The sequence below is a fragment of the Lycium barbarum genome, chromosome 3 (genome assembly GCF_019175385.1).
Source record: "Lycium barbarum isolate Lr01 chromosome 3, ASM1917538v2, whole genome shotgun sequence".
Lineage (NCBI taxonomy): Eukaryota > Viridiplantae > Streptophyta > Magnoliopsida > Solanales > Solanaceae > Lycium > Lycium barbarum.
This window is the reverse complement of record NC_083339.1, coordinates 8,784,046-8,790,304: the sequence shown is the minus strand read 5'-3', so window position 1 is coordinate 8,790,304 and position 6,259 is coordinate 8,784,046.

Here is a 6,259-nt window from a genome sequence, read left to right as displayed (position 1 = left end):
AATCGACTCATCGAACAACATTAAATCAACAGTATGCAGAAAATAAAGTAAGAACACAAAAATCATGCATAAACTATTTTCATTAATATGGTGAATTTTTACATAACAAAATAAAATCCCAAAACACCACCTAAAGCTTTCAGCGATGAAAGTCCAAAAACTTCCATCTACCACTTTCATCGCTGAAAGCTTATACAAAAATATACTTAAAACTAATATTCTTGTGGGATGATTGGGGGGGGGGGGGGGGGAAGGTTACTAGAGCGCCGGGGTCCACACCCTTCATCTCAAGAAGAACACGCGATGCGTGCTATTCTGCGGATGGCAGTTTCCATCCGCTCCCTATCCTCTCCGAGGCCCCTGAAGAGCCTCTGGAAGTCGTTCCTGAGGAGGAAGAACTCAGGATGTGGTGGTCTGAAGTTCGGGTGACGGTTTGCTCTGTTCCTAATCCTTCTCGCCATTTTTGATCTGAAAGTTTCTTGGAGTTTTTGGTGATGAGAGAGATGAGATGGTGTATTTTAAATAGGCTTAGGCGATTTATAGACTGGTGACCTCGGTTTAGTGAATCAATGGCTAATGTGTGAGCGCCACATGTCAATGCGCATAGAGGAAGCGTTTAATATTGGGTTTGATTAGACATAACCGTAGGCTTTTTGAATTTTAATTGGTGGTGTTTAGTGGTTCAGCAATCGATAGGCTTTAAAGGCGAATATATATCATATACGTATAGGCTATACCTAGTAGATATATAGATATATCATATACGTTATCTAGTATAGACTAGATATTAAGTTTATTATTTACTATACCTAGTAGATATATAAAACACAGTCTTGGTTTATTATATACAATTATACAGTTGATCATATTGAACTAACATTCAAGAAAACACACAATGAAATACATTCACTGAAATATTTAATTGAAGAACCAAAAACTGCAAAGTACAAGAAAAGCATATTTAATTGAAGAACCAAAACTGTAAAGTACAAGAAAAGCACAATGAAGTACATTGAAACATACATCAAGTTCATCCTTCTATTTCGGCACGTTGTTCTCTTGTGGCCGTTTCGTTTTCAAATTGAGCACTTGTTTCTCCTACCCTTTACACGTCCTTTGGGCTTAAAAGATTTTACGATGCCAGGGATACACTTTATTCTCTTCCTTCCAAGTTGGTTTGGCTGCCCATCACACTCTTCGACATCAACATCATGATCATCCGTATCCATTAAGTGATCACCCATGCTCTCATTTTGCGTTGAATTTGCATCCACTGGCTGATGTGGGGGTGGGTGTGGTGCTGCTGATGTTGACACTGCTTGAGACCTCTTAACAACATTTATTCTCAAAACAGGCCTACAACCATCAACAACATCAAGCATATACAACACCACATGCCTATCATTCGTTATGAAAGAAGGGTGAGCTTTTCCCCTAGGGGGCAGAGCATTAATCATATAACTAATGCGCAAGTCAGTGGGGTCACAATCTAACTCCCCGTTTTCCTTTACGCTCTCAACAAAATCGTTATACGTACCATTGCGACGCACGACGATCGGCACTGTCACCTTGCTCGCAGAATTCCAAAACCAACATTTTGGGGTCTTGTCACGCCCCGAACCATGGCCTGGGCGTGACACGGCACTCGGTGCCTGACTGTCTATGACCGAGCGAACCCATGGCTGCTGAGTCTAACAGTTGTATCATGAAAGCATGCAAGATATAAAATGAACCAAGAGAATATTCTAACTCCAATATAATAGAGGATGCGAAAATAAATGTTGTGAGGCAAAACCAACATAACTGACTAAAGACTGTCTATGAAACCTCTATGATCAAAATACTGTAAGAATAACTAGGTCAGGACAATACCCTGGCATGCCTCAAATACTAATGAACTAACTAATACTCGAAAGCTGGAAATAGACGGGAAGCCCTGAATGAAAGGGGCTCACCAACTAGCTGATGTACTCAAAGTGCTGGAAGCTAAGCGACTGTTGTATCCTCCTGAAAGTCAGACTCTGCACCGTGAAGTGCAGGCCCATGCATAAGGACGTTAATACATTTGAATTATACAAGTATGATAAGCAACTGAAGCAATGATAAGGGATACATGAACAATAAAGTATAATGAAACTGAATACTCATATCATGAGCTGATCTGTATAGAAACCACCTGCGCAAATATCATGTAACTATGGCCTCAGGCCCAATAAATAATGAGATCTCAAAGCTATGGCCTCAGGCCCAAAATAATTACATATGCATATGAAACATAACTATGGCCTTAGGCCCAATCAGACATGAAACAATAGGTGTAAAACTGACCACTGGCTCTGTAACTTGACTAATGACTTAGACTGTATTCTGAGACTCGTATATTGAATTACAAATCTTTTAGATTAAGCTAGGGTCCATAGCATGCATAACAAGTATGAACATAATCAGAAAACTGAGCTCTAACCCTAGGTTATGAACATCAAGAATTAGGGGAAAATAATGAACTGGCTGGATTTCTGAGAATTTTGATAATTGAGGTATGAGGATGATTAAACAATGTTCCTCATGTTGATAGCATGCTTAACATACCTGGAATTGCCCCCAAACTTGAATAAAAAACTTGAACTTTGAAGAAGATTTCCAAACTCTTAAATCTTGAACCTTGAGATGGGTTTTCTTGAAAACCCTAGGTTAGGAATGGTGATTTCTTGTTTAGATTACAAGGATATATATTATAATTGACTTGGAATAATTAGAGTAGGCTTACCTTGGTGTTCTTGATGATGGGAGAGGATAGAAGGTTGTTCTAGGGCTTGAATGAATGAAAAATAATTATTTGAACTGATATGGACGAATATATACTGTTCTGGAAAATTAAATTTTATGCCCATTGAAAGACGGGCAGTATTTTGAAATACGGTCTGTATTCTGTGTGGACTGCACTGCGGCTCTTCAGTAAAATGGCCATAACTCTTTGCACAGATGTCCGTTTGACCCCCATAATATACCGTTGGAAAGGTATTTCGTAGCTCTACAACTTTTATCAAGGAAGTTTTCCTAAATTCCAAATACGTTTTGAAATACGGCCCGTATTTAACAATGTAACTTCCAAATGCCAAATTCTAGAATGCTCAGAAATCTTTGGTACCAGTTTACGACTTGAAATACGGGTCGTATACTGAAATACGGTCACTGTTCATGGGCGTAAAACCCCATCTTACAACTGAAGAGGAAATTTCAAATTACCCCATTCTTTATTTGGTTTTCTAAGTCTAGGATCATAGTCAAAGCTTAGGTTAAAGGTACGAGGTGTTACAATATCTCCCCCTTTGGATCATTCGTCCTCGAATGATGGGTCATGGTTAAGAATATGGCTGGACATAGCTTGAATATGTGAACATGAAAGAGTCATGACATAAAACATAAGAGCTTGACATCGTCACGTGGGAACATGGTCATGGACGATGAGAACTGAATACGCGATTACATGGAAACATGTACATGGAGAACCTGAAACTGAATAGCACCTACATGAATGAGAATCATGAAACATTTATCCTCGATTTATGACTAGTGGTTAAGAATCGCTACTAACTCTGGAATCTACAAAATTTATGGCAGGACTTCCTTCATAATTCATACCCTCACGACATTTCTCAAACGCCTGCCAACTAACTAAAGCACCAACACACAACTCACAGGGTATCTTAATACGCATGATGTGAGATAGGAGTATGACTTAGGCTTTGAATGTAAGCGAAACTCGATGTGAATGCGACAGACTTGATTCGTATAACAAGAATATGATCCTAACATAGGTATTCATAAATCTCTAGCATAGGAATGACATTAATACGTCAAATCTGAGTAGAATACTCCTGAGATAAGTACCACAGGGTACATGAAAAGATATCTATTTGAATATACGAATGCACCTTACTTCTGATTATCTTGTTAGCTGTTAATCATGATTATGAATACCTTATCTCATCTTGCTCATTCCCGTGAGAGAATTATAGAGGACTGAGAGAAAAGGAATTATTGGTACTATTCACATGAGATACTTTGCTTTAGAGAACAGACATGACATGGTGCATTGTACATGGAGGACGTAATGTGGAACATGCGTACATGAGAACGTGATTCATATGGCATGAAACGTGAATAGCATGACATGGGGCATGGGACCATGAGCAACCTGACATTTACATGAGTACATCATAGATGCATATCGTGGCGTTTGGACCTGATTTCATAAGTATTGAGCTAATAATAAGGCATAAGTATTGTAGGCTCACTCTTGGGTACTCAGAGACGTAAGGCATGGATAAAGTATTACCTTTAGAACTTAGACATACTGAAATGATGGGACATGATTCAACATAGCTTACTCTTATCACTGTGAGTAATTACCCTTGTTATAAATAAGGCTCATGAAAGAATGGATTATAGGCATGAATAATTCGTTCCTCGAGTATCTAAGACATGGGTAGAAAGTCACTTTGAACATAAAAATGACATAGGTACTTCGGAAAAGATAAGGGCATCCTTTGTGCCAAGCTACGAGATGGTTTAAAATATTAGCCAAAGAAACATAAGCACGAATTACATAGAATCATGGGTAGGAAACCCATCTTGGTTCACATTCATTATCATCTAACAACATCATTGTTACAATACCGCTATAAGTAGGATGCATAACGAAATGGATTGGGGCACGAGTATATGGTAACATGGATAACATAATCATAGGGGTCAAGATCATTATCAGATTTGAAAAGCACTTATATTCTAGAACATGGACATGAGTATAAAAGCATGATAGATACGTGAGACCTGAATGCGGTTTTTAACTTTAGACATGAGCACACCTGATGTGTGAAACATGAAAGGAGATTCCCTTGCATAGCTTACTATCGTATGAAGTCTTAATTCTTGTATCTTAAACGTGGAGTGTAAAGCTCCAACATGGGAATGATATGGGTACGAAAGGTACGAGTAGAGTACGTCTGGGCATTAGTACCACATAGTACATGAATTACTCTGGAATTGGAACCGTTATACCCTTAAAACCCGCTATTCGATCTAGAACTTTATCTCATAACATAATTACCTAGTACTTGATCTCAAGAGCATGACAAAAATCACATTCTACACACCTTATCTTGGTTACATGAAACTGTGATCCTCTGACATAATCTCCTTAACACCTATCAACTTACGAAACACATAATCTATATCGGCACCTTATCATACGATCTCCTCCTTAGTTCAAAAGCTGACGTTTAAAGCCTGTGGATCCCTTGAGTTAGCGATAAGTGGTCATCTGGTGGTTCCGCTAATTTTCTCTAACATACTGACAACTTATTTCTTCGGCTTACTTCAAGAAAGTCTTACTTACTAGGAAAACTGGATTACTTAATTGAACGGGTTTCTAATGTACATAACTAGCATACTAGCTTTGTCAGTCTTGAGGAAAACTCTTTTATGATAACTCTTAAAGGCTCTTCTTCTATAGCTTTCTCTCTTACTGCTTAGATGGTTTTCTTCTTTCACCAATTTCTATACCTCAAATTTAACTTAAACCCTTTGGGTTCTAACACGCCTTCGGTGTATTCAGACAGTTACCCACTTAGTAGTGCTAACTTGACTAAGTAACTCAAATCGTACTTCTACTAAATCTGCTGAAAATTTCTAATTCACTGTATTTATTTAGACTTACTTACTATGCTTCTGTTAACCACTTGCTAGCATCATATTCTCTAATTCTTTTCTGAATACTAAAGTGAAGCATAAGGTTATTTCTAACTTTTCCTCCTTATCTGACTCTATTCTGGGGTTGTATACTATCTTTCTGAACTATAGACATGGATCACACTTAGAAAAATTTCATCTGTCTCAAACAAGGAATTGGAACAACTAACCCCAAACTCCCTATACACTTTCAAAATTATATCATACTATACACATCAGGGATAAATACTTAATCATATAACCTAAGAGGGAATTGTCATATATTTTATCTCATAGTAATATCTGCTTCTTGTAGTAACTTACTAACATCATACTCTCTAGGTCTGATCTGAATAAGCTTAAATAATTTAAAACTAACCCTAAAAAAATTCAATATCGTCTGCTCGTGGTTTTCTTATCGCAACAACCCCTTCCTAGTCATGTGCATAGATCATATGGCAAAATATATATCCTTTAAAAAGTCTAGACTTTTTGGTATTACAGGTGGTTTGCTCTTTTCCTATTT